The 11,565-nt window shown below is 49.3% G+C and overlaps 1 non-coding gene across 1 annotated transcript; it reads right to left on the bottom strand.

The window, feature by feature from the left end:
* Positions 1-73, bottom strand: TRNAF-GAA. The gene has a single exon. It is a non-coding gene; the product is annotated as a tRNA-Phe (tRNA).
* Positions 74-11,565: the final 11,492 nt, after the last annotated feature.

Genomic DNA, 11,565 nt, shown 5'->3' with positions numbered 1-11,565 from the left:
TGCCAAAGCCTGGGATTGAACCAGGGGCCTTTAGATTTTCAGTCTAACACTCTCCCAACTGAGCTACTTTGGCAGCTGTCTAATAGGGTTTTGGCCTGTTGCTTCTCTGTCTGGGATGTTTTTGTCAGCAGTTGCACACAAAAAGGACAGGAAAATGAACGGCTGCTCCACACCACCAACGGAGAAACCAAGCGCCTTAACTGTGGTGAGTAAGAAGTGTCTGTTGGCTGGCAGGGCCTGTCCCCCAGGAGCTGGAAGAGCAGCTGCCGCCTCCCCCTTGGCTCCAGGCAGTGGGAAATGCTCATTGCCTGACTGCATGGGCGGGTGCTGCTCCATGCTCTGGAGAGCATCTGTATTGCTGTCAACCTCCCGTCTTCACTGAGCCAGTCTGGTAAGGTCCCAAGTGCCCCCTCTGGCCTGGCAGCTGAGAGTCTGTGCAGACATCAGCCCCCCTGCCAGCCCCACAAGCAGCAGCAGCGCCAGCCCCCCCAGCACCACAGGGGCACTCAATGCACTTCCTGTGGGGAAATGGCTCCCTCGCGTCCAGCTGCTAGAGTGAGAGCCAGGAGAGAGCAGTGTCTGGCTCACCTTGGGGGAGAGAAGAGACCTGATGAGTGAAGATCTCCCTGAGTCTCCTCTGCAATGCTGGTCAGTTTTATTGTCACTGTGATAGTCAGCGTTTCCCTTCAGGGCCAGCCCTAGAGGGATCCAGGGTCTGGAAAAAAATCCCTCCTTTTCTCCCCAGACCCTGCCCCCACTTCACCCCTTTCCCCAAGTCCCCACCCCTGTCCCATCTCTTCCAATCCTGCACCTTCCTCTCCCTCCCCCACCTCTTTCCCATCCCTGCTCCTCCCCCTCCCCACCCAGCGCCTCCTGAACCCCACTGAACAGCTGATCACTAGAAAGTGGGAGGTGCTGAAGGGGAAGAGGAGGAGCTTGTCAGCAAGTCCTGTTGTGGGGAGTTGGCTGCCAGTGGGTGCTGAGCACCTATTTTTTCGCTGTTGGTTCTGCAGCCCTATAGCTCCCATGGAGTTGCTGACTTGGCTCCTTTCACACTCTAGAGAGAGGAGCAGAACCAGGGCTATGGCTGATCTATGGGGCACCAGGTGAGTGGCAGAGGCTTCAGGTGCTGAGAGTTTCCCTGACACCTCAGGGACACAGTGTGAGGTGGTGTCCCAGGCATCTCTATGAAAGGAGCAGAACAGGATTTACTTGGGGTGGGGAGAGACTGGAGAGTGTCTCAGGGGGTTGTACAGAGGTATTGCCCGGGTAAGAGACTGGCTAAAACACAGGCCCTGCTGTGAGCAGGATTCAAACCTGCATAGGGGAACTGCACTGGATTTCAACTCTAACACCTTAACTACTCAGCTATCAACACAAGTTTTCCCCACTGCTAGAGAAACTGGTAAAGAATCACAATGCCCAGGTTTGAAGTCATCTGAACTACAGAATTCCCACCACAAACCTGGCTCCCAAAGGACAGTGGGGATTTGGGTTTATTCTCTTTTCTTAGCCATGTGCAGTCGCACAGAGAACTCGTTTAAAAGTCTTCCCTCCCACAGAGCAGGAATGGGAAATGATTCTCAACTTGAAGCCTGATGTGGGGTGACCAGACATCCCAATTTTATCAGGACTCTCTCGATATTTGCTTGTTTGTCCCGCATCCCAAATGATGTTTGGTTGGGAAACTGGACAAACAAACAATTTTGCCCTCTTCTCTGGCACACAGGCAGAGTCCGGAGGGAAACTTGCCCTCCCCACCCCAACTCCGCCCCCTCTTTCTCCCATTGGATTCCTCCCCAAATCCCAGCCCTGGTCCTGCCCCCAGTCCCACCCCCTCACTGCCCCATTGGATCTCTCCCCAAAGACTCGCCTTAGCCCTGCCCCCAGCCCCACCTCCTCACTGCCCCATTGGATCCCTCCCCAAATCCTCGCCCTGGCCCCGCCTCTTCCACAAGCACGCGGCATTCCTCTTCCCTCCCAGGTTTGCACACGGGTCATGGTCACGGCCAGGAGCGCAGTGCAGAGGCCACTCCAGTCCTGGAGCCTGTGGGGCAGGGCAGTGGGTCTGGGGGCAGCGCGGAGCAGGCAGGACCCAGGTTGGTGGGAGGTGGAGACACACATGGGGCAGACACTCTCCTGCCAGGAGGGGCCGGGCCCGGCTGCCCGGTTCATCGCTTGCCTGGCAGCTGCAGGAGGGACCTGGAGTGTGGCTTGGCTGCAGAGCTCAGAGCCCAGGCTGGGCCCAGGAGTGAGGGGATGGGGGAGCTGAGGGTGTATCGGAGGTCGGAGACAAGACTTGGGTGGAGACGGGGCTGTGCCACTGCCGCTTGGCGGCGGGGGGGCCTCCAGCTTTTTTTTTTTTTGCTCCGCCCCCCACGTCCCGATATTTCATTTTTGACATCTGGTCACCCTAGCCTGATGTGAATGAGGATGTCTGGACCAAGGGGCCAGGGACTGGCCTTTGCTAGAGAAACCACTGTCAAGTTTTAGCCAGTTAGGACAAGTCAACAAGTAAGAACAACCTCAGGTGTCAGTAACTGCTACAGGTAGCAAAGTCCTACAGGGAGCAGTTTCTGGCACTTCATCTGCACAGCTCTGCTCCTTGGCTCTTCTCAGGCTCCTGCTTTCTCCTTAGCTCTGCCCCACTCTGGCCCAGGCAGTTCCAGCTCAGACAGAGGATGGGACCCCCTTGCCTGGTGACTCCCTCATTACACTGCCTGGCCTGTCAGTGCAGCTAACTTGGAGCTTTGGCCTCTCCCCATTGTCCCTGGGGTCTGTCAGTCTCAGGGTCCTGATTTCCCATTGGCCCTTGCCCCTTCTCTCAGTGCTGGGAAGTAGCCAACCAACCAACCCCCCCCCACACACACAAAGTTTTAGTAAAGGGCCAAGAGCCCCCTTACACAAACCAGCCCCATGAGGGTCACCAATGGCCAGAGAAAGCACCATGAGCTGGTCCCATGGTGTAATGGGCAGCACTCAGTTCTCTGACTCCTGCAATCTGAGTTCAAATCTCAGTGTGACTTTGTGGTAAAGACACAGTGCTCAACTTCCCTATTTCCAGCTGTGTAAGAGTGAATATTTCCCCTCCTGTTGTGTGACTCACACCTCCTAGGTCTTTGGCTGGGATGGCCACAAGGGGTTAGGGAGCTAGAACTTGCTACCCTGGTGTTTGGAGTTCTCACTGCTTCACCTGATGTTCACAAGCTTGTGTTTCCTACCACACCTTTCCTCTGGTCCACATAGCACTTGAAGAAAGGAGTGCCAGGGCTGGGATTAATACTCAGGGCTTGGCAGGAGGGAGGGAGAGTCCCAGGCTGGAGCCCCACACACCTTCCCTCCTCTGGGCACCAGAGCAGAGGCAGCCCAACTCTGTCTGCTGGATACTTCAGCAGAGTAGGTGAGTTCATGTAAATACAGTCTGGTCCCAAAGCCTCCCCCAGCCCTGCTCATCACTAGCTGTCAGGGGAGAGCTCATTCACACCTTGCTTACAAATCATCATTGAAATTCTGAGGTTAGCCAACATTGCCGAAGCCAATGCACTGACATTGTCAGCAAACACAACAACTGGGTGAGGAAACCCGGCTTTGTCCAGACTTTCCAAACCTATTTTACTTTCTCGGGTACAAGTATTTTTCATACGCTGTATCTGCTTCTAAAGTGTGTGTTAACGTTTCAATTTCCTTCAAATTTGCAACCAAAGACAACATTGGCAGCGCTGCATGTAACTACCTGACCACTGGGAGGGTGTTGGGAAAATTCGAGGGAGGGAGTGCACAGCTCCGTTGCTGGGGGACATATAGGGAATGCCCGGTGTCACTGAATTAAGTCTCCTACTGCAGCACTTCAGTAGGTTACATCAGAGAGGAGCTGCAGTGTCTAGGCAGTGGGACGCCTGTGCCTTTAAGAGCCGAGCCCTGGGAAGCCCATGCTGAGCGGTGCTGCCTGTGGGATGGGAAATGAAAAAGCCATCTGCTCCCGCCACCCATGATTGCAAACACTGGAGTCTCAGCCCCCCGGGGTAACTGTTATCCCTCTGCACTTGCCTGTGCCGGGGTTTAACCCTCTGGCAGCACCTGTCCCTGGGCTTAATTCTAGCTCCTTCCCCCCTCCCTGACTTTGCCCTTCAGCCCCTCTCCTAACTCTGCCTCCAGCTGCTTGACCCCCCGACCAGTCAATTTCCACTCCCTGCTCAGACCCTGGCCACCCCCTCCTCTGATTTGTCCCCCTTTGCCCCTTTTAAATCCCTGTCAAAAGTAGGGGGTGCTGGGTCCCATTCTCTGGAGGGGGGCTGGGCGCCTGGCCCCTGCCTGCCCAGTGCTTAAAGTGCCCCCACAATCTTGTGGCTGTTTGCCGAGTGCTGCAGGGTCACCTGCAGGGTGAGAGAGACACGGTTAGGAGGTGATGCAGCCAAGGGTGCCTCACCCTACACTGAGATGCAGCCACCTCTGGGGTGAGTTACGCAAGTCAGCAAATGAATTTGGAACAAGAAACGCACTGAAAGGACCAAGGCAGCTGCAGGAGATGGAGAAAACCAGAAAAAGCCATACCCCAGCCCAGGCTAATCCCGGCCCAGGTACCAGGGTTAAATTTGGCCTGGATTCCCCAGCTGTTGGGGGAGGGGCGTGGAGCAAGGAGCATGAGCCTCTACTTCCCCTTCCCCAGACACAGTTGCATGGGCACTGACCAGAGGAGCCTGCAGCACTGCTGCGTAGAGGAAGCTAAGGCACCAGCCAGTGACAGACACATCATGGCTCTCCTCATCCTCATCCTCTTTTCCATATACAACCTGGTCGGGGAGGGGTGGTAAACTCAGGGCAGTTGCATAGTTAACCTGCGGAACTCCTTGCAAGAGGATGTTGTGAAGGCCAAGACTAGAACAGGGTTCAAAAAAGAACTAGATAAGTTTATGGTGGCTAAGTCCATCAATGGCTATTAACCAGGGTGGGCAGGGATGGAGCCTGTAGCCTCTGTTTGCCAGAAGCTGTTTGCCAGAAGCTGGGAATGGGCAGCAGGGGATGGATCACTTGATGATTCCCTGCTCTGTTCATTCCGTCTGGGGCACCCGGCACTGGCCACTGTCAGAAGACAGGAGGATACTGGGCTAGATGGACTTTGCCTCTGAACCAGTCTGGCCGTTTGTATGTCTCCCTTGGTGCAGCAGTGACACCCAGTGGGCAGTCAGAGTAATGCACAAAAGGCGTTTTCCTTGGCGCAGCAGTGACACCCAGTGGGCAGTCAGAGTAATGCACAGAAGGTGTTTTCCTTGGCGCATCAGTGACACCCAGTGGGCAGTCAGAGTAATGCACAGAAGGGGTTTTCTTGGCGCAGCAGTGACACTCAGTGGCCAATCAGCGTAACACACAGAGTATGTTTCCTTTGGAGCAGCAGTGACACCTCGTGGTCATTCAGGGTAATGCACAGTGGTAAAACCCAGTGGTTAGGCGGCGTAATGCACAGAGTGTGTCTCCCTACTAGGAGCAGTGACACCCATGGACCAGTCACAGTAATGCACAGTGTGTTTCCCATGGAGCAGCAGTGACACCCCGTGACCAGCAGGGGTGGCATCAGACTCTTCTCGTTTGGTGGGGGACTGAGGTGGGCTAGACAAAGAAAAATTGGGGGGCTGTGTCCCCCATCACCTGGCCCCACCCTTCACTGGGGCCATGCCTCCCATGCCTCTGCTCCTTCTCAGTTAAAGGCCAGGATCATTTCCTCTGCTTCCTGGCCAGAGTTTACAGTAATACAACCTTTATTAAAATAAAATAGTAAATAATCTAAATCTGTCCAAATTTTAGTATTAAATCAAGAGTTCTCTTAAAGATCCCATCAGTAACCAAAACCTAAATGAAAAATTGAAACCAAAAAACAATGCTTAATTTAAAACCCAAACATTAAGGAAAACTTTGCTTTTAAAAATAAAAACTAAAAAGTGCTGTAAATTAATAATTTCAACATTTTATCAAAAAGGTGTGCTACAGCAGGATGATAAAATACCATAAACTAAATAAGCCTGACCACTAAAACCTCCTATAAAGGAACTGAATCCTTGAATACTGGCCAAAGCTGTATAAAATATGCAGAGCTATGTCAAAACTGGTGTTGTAGGTCAGCCAATCGAGTCCAGCAAATGTCAGTTAAAAGCTCCATTCCAACTAAAAAAAACAAAACAACCCAATAAACCAAAACGGTCACAGCCTGAAACAAACCTGCGCAGAAGCAAAATTAAACCTGTGCCAACATGGGAACAAATGATGTAAATTTCTAATTGTAACTTCTTGTTTCTCCCAGGAGGAAAGTGTTTTGCACCCCAGTACCCAGGCTGTCACTGCAGCTTTTCTTTCACTAAATAAGATTTTTACCAAATATAAATTGCCCTCAAATTTCTCTAAGAGAAACTGAAATTGTATCTTTGCACTAATATCCCAAGTGTGCAGGTCGATCCCCTCAGAGCAGCCCCACACCCTGAGCCCAGGGGAGAATCCCAACTGGTTTGTGCATTTGTAACCCTGGGGCCTGAATCTGATGAGAGAAAGGGAAGTGAGAGATCCTGGAGCTTTCTGATACCACCTGCTGGGAGCACAGGGACTTGACTGAGCGATGTCCTGGCTAATTTTCACCTTGTTCTCCGCCAGCAGGCTCCACTGGAGAGCTCGGGAGTGACTTGACCATGGCAGCACCCTGTTTACATATTAAAAGCTGGCATTTTGGGGCCATTGGGGTGAAATGTGAGTACTTCTGAGGTTGGGACCCACATGAGAAGGGATGTGGACAAATTGGAGAGAGGCCAGCGGTGGGCAATACAAATGATTAGGGAGCTGGGGCACATGACTTACAAGGACCTACAGGCCATATCCTGTATGTTAAGCTAAGGCAAAGTTAGCATATCTATATTGTGACCTTTTATTCAGAAAGGAAAATTGACCTTTATCTTGTTACTTAAATAGATAAGTACCCACGCTTGTCTAAGACCTTTACCTAGACCAATCGATAATGGAGAATGGCATAGGGGGGGTTTCAGTGTTGTACCCACAGACTTAACAGGTACACCACAGGGGAACTTATGTGCATATGTACATGTCATCATCACACACAAACATACTAGCCTATGAAGTAAGTGTACCCTAATGTTTTGTAGGTGAGGAATGAAATTTGGACATAGGAGGAAGGATTTCTGGCACTTGTGCCCTATAAAAGAGGTAACCCACCTCGCTAGAGCACTTCTCTCTATCATTCTGACTTACTTCCTCCACTGTCTCTCTATCTACTATCAGGAGGCTGTACTTATTCTTAAACTTTAAGTTTCAAGGGAACTAGGCTAAGTTCGATTTCCCTAAGTTTTTATTCTTTGTTTAGCAGGTTTTGATTTTAAGTTTAACATAGTCAAGTAAACCCTAAGTAACACTACCTTTTTCTAAGCACTGCATCTTTCACTCAAGAATTGAGAAACCTGAACTGCAAGCCTGGTCCTGTGTCTCTTGCCACCAGGTTATCAAGGAAGGGTGTGAGTACATTAACCAAAACTTTGTTGCATATAATGCCATATGTATCCTTTCAATAGCAGTAATGCAACTGTAACTTTGTAACTCAATTAAATTAAATAAAATATAAGCTAATAAATTAAATTTTCATCATATTATCCAATTTAATATTATTAGTACCTCCTAAATCAAGCTACATGGGGCAGAGAGTTGGGGTGCAGAGGGATAAGGGCACTGGCTCTGGGGGTGCAGGCTCGGGTGGGGTTGGAATGAGAGGTTCAGGGTGCAGAAGAGGGCTCAGGGTTAAGGCAGAGAATTGGGCTGTGAGGGCTCTGGAACGAGGCCAGGAAAGAGAGAATTGAGTTGTGAGAGAGGGATCAGGCTAGAACAGAAAGTGGTGGGGGAGTGAGAGATTTGAGCTGCAAGGGGGAAGAAAAAAACTTCTCCCTGCCCCCTCTCACCAGAGCATCTAAGAACCAGGTCAGAGACACCTCTCCCCCACTGCAACAGCAACTCCAGTGGGGCCTGGGCTGAGGAAAGAACTCCTCTCCCCAACAGCTCTGACAGGCCTGGGCTGAGCCATGAACACCACACTCCCACAGGTCTGGTGTCCCTGGCCTGGGACAGGGGAAGGGTTCCTCTCTTCTCCATTTGGGACATAGCAGGATAAGAGATGTGACAGGGCTTTCCAGGAAATCATTATTTGCCTGATTCTTGTGCCAGTCCTAGTCCTTGCTGACCCAAACAAACCTTTTATCCTGCATGCTGATGCCAGTTTGGAGGGTCTGGGAGCAGTCCCGTACCAGGAAGTGGAAGGCAAATGTAAATCTGTAGCTTTTGCCAGCTGAGGACTGTCTGATAGTGAAACTTGCTCTCTCATCCATCAGCTGCAGTTCTTGGCCTTGAAATGGGCCATCACTGAGAAATTTCGAGACTACTTGTCTGGTGCTCAGTTTCAGGTCTGGACAGAGAACAATCCACTGACTTATGTGTCAACAAGGGCTAAGCTGGATGCTACAGGGCAGAGATGAGTGGCTACTTTTGCTAGCCATAACTTAAGCATTCAATACCAATTTTAGTAAGTGAAGGCCCTGATAAAGGCCCCGTATGAGGCCTGAGGCCTGAACTAAAATAATGGCCAGGACTTTGCTAACATAAAGCAAAGTGAAGCTGTGAGCCAGAGGCAGGCCCTGCTCACAGACGCTGGCAAGGAAAGGGCTGATGCTGCAAGAAGATACGTACCTAAAAGGCACTGAACACTAGAGATCAGAACATTCACATACTTGCACATTCCACACAGATAACAAGGAACAGACTGACCCATCCCAATGACAGGGGCAAAAGGGTAATATGATGGATAGAGTTGTTTTGTTCAAACCAACATGTACAAGGTGAGAGGTGGCACCTTACTGCGTAGAGGGGTTGTACCTTGCTACATAGAATGGTTGTACCTCAATACGTCAGGAGTGATGTGTAACTTGTTTGTACCTGTGTATAAGAATGCATCCTTGGGGCAATGTCTTTGTCCGGCCAAGGGGGCAGTGGAAAGTCCAGCAACTAACTGAGCCGAGTCCATTGACCGTGGGTACATACTCGTAGTATGGCCTGAGTTAGGCTAAGAAACCTACAGGGAATTATTATTGTATCTGTCATAAACAGATAAGAAAAGTTAATAGCACAGAACTGCTTCATGTCTCTTTTGCCTGGAAAGGGTTAACAAGAACAGTGAGCCTGGCTGTCACCTGACCCAAGGACCAATCAGAGGACAGGATTCTTTCAAATCTTGAGGGAGGGAAGTTTTTGTGCTGTGCTGTTAGTTTTGGTTGTTGTTAACTCTGGGGGCTCAGAGGGATCAGACGTGCAACCAGGTTTCTCTCCAATCTCTCCAATACAGGCTCTTATAAGTTCAGACTAGTGAGTACTAGGTAGATAAAGCGAGTTAGGCTTATGGTTGTTTTCTTTATTTGCAAATGTGTATTTGGTTAGAAGGAGTTCAAATGTGCATTTGGCTGAAAGGAGTTCAAATTGGTATTTTGCTGAAAAGATTTTAATTTGTACTTGTATACTTAGGCTGGGAGAGTATTCCCAGTGTCTATAGCTGAAAGACCCTGTACCTATTCCATTTTAAATTTACAAAGATAATTTTTACTGTTTTTCTCTCTTTAATTAAAAGTTTTTCTTGTTCAAGAACCTGATTGTTTTTGTATTCTGGTGTGAGACCCCAGGGGACGGGGTCTGGATCCACCAGGGAATTGGTGGGGAGAAAGGAGGGAAGGGGGAGAGAAAAGGTTAATTTCTCTCTGTGTCAGGATTACTTTGTCTCTCAGGGAGAATCTGGGAGGAGGAAAGAGAAGGAGGGAGGAAGGTGAATTGTCCTCTCTGTTTTGTGATTCAAGGAGTTTGAATCACACAGTGATCTTCCAGGGTAACCGAGGGAGGGGAAGCCTGGGAGAGGCAACGGTGAGGGAAAGGGTTTACTTTCCTTGTGTTAAGATCCAGAGGGTCTGGGTCTTGGGGGTCCCCGGGCAAGGTTTTGTGGGGACCAGAGTGTACCAGGCACTGGAATTTCTGGTTGGTTGCAGCGCTACAGGTTCTAAGCTGGTAATTGAGCTTAGAGGAATTCATGCTGGTACCCCAACTTTTGGATGCTAAGGTTCAGAGTGGGGAATTGTACCATGACAGTATCCAATATGGCAATAAACCTGGCCAACGTGTCTTCGTACCTTACTAGACTCTGTGATCATTGGGTGCTCTCTTCGTGTCTGCTGTGTCAGCTATCTGTGCAGAGCTGGGGCAGCACACAGAGGGAACACACGCACGCAGCCCAGTGATACCAACAAGGAGAGAGCAGAGCACCACACCGGTAGCATCTAACAACACCTCTGACAACACATGGGTGGCTACTTTTGCTAGCCATAACTTCAGCATTCAATACCAATGAGTTGGTATAATAGGGAGTGTGATTTATCAGGAGCACCAATTCTTGGAGGGGAGGATGTAAGCAGGGTCAGAATGTACTCTACCCTGACAGCTGTTGGTGATGTGTTGTAAAGACCTTTTGTTGCTGATGTGCACGGTCACATGCACCCCGCATTGCATGATGGGGGTTCTTGTCCAAATGGTCATTTCGGCTGCTGTGGGATCCCCAGTCTCTTTGTTATTAGGGCAGGAGTAATAAAGTGTAGTTATCTTGGTGATATGAATCAAGGACAGTAGAATGATACTTAGCAGTTCATGATTTCAGGACTCACCCGAACCTACATAAATCTCGTTCGGCAAGGGACATGGGTTCCAAAGCATAGTAAATTAAGAGATTGAAAATGAATATTTGTGTTTAGTATTATAGGTCTGTTTTGAACTTTCTAAATGCATTTTTTATGGCCTTAGTTTTTCTCTAGTTTAAAGATAGAGCTTTTTATAGTTCTAAGACAAATTTGTTTCTATGCCATGGACTAAAATCATAAATCCTTAAGTGTAAACTTTAGATGTACTAAAGCTAGTCAGCTTTGATCTCACTTACACACTGAAAGCTGTAAACAACTGCATAGTTAGGTAAAATACTCTTTTCCACTCACACTGCAAGGAAGTTTTGCAGATTAGACTCACAGATCTCAGCTCAGGGCACAACATTTGTGGTACATGCGCCACCTCTGCAACCAACCTTTGCTACTTCACTCCCTAACACCGCAAACAGAGCAGCCTTTTACCTTTCAGGACCAAATTAGATCATGAAAGAGATCTAATAGCATAAGTTTAAGGCAAATGACTTCAGCACTAACAACAACTCTAAGACATTCAAAGATGCTTCTGTCCTTACATACCAGGAACAAGCACAGACTAGCAAGAAGCAAACAAACATTCATTCCTACCTTCCACAAACTGTTGGTGTTTGGAACCCATACCCCTTAATGGTGAGTACTTTACAGGCGAGGGTCAAGCTCTCAGGCCTCAAATGCCAGGTACAGTTACTCTGTCCTTCATCCAAAATAAACAGGAAAATACACTGGATTACTCCTGCCCCAAGAACAAAGAGACTGGGGATCCCACAGCAGCTGAAATGAGCGTTTGGACAAGCACTCCCAT

The sequence above is a fragment of the Gopherus evgoodei genome, unplaced genomic scaffold (assembly GCF_007399415.2).
Source record: "Gopherus evgoodei ecotype Sinaloan lineage unplaced genomic scaffold, rGopEvg1_v1.p scaffold_61_arrow_ctg1, whole genome shotgun sequence".
NCBI lineage: Eukaryota > Metazoa > Chordata > Testudines > Testudinidae > Gopherus > Gopherus evgoodei.
Note: the sequence above shows the minus strand (reverse complement) of the source record. Positions and strands in the feature narration are given on the sequence as shown.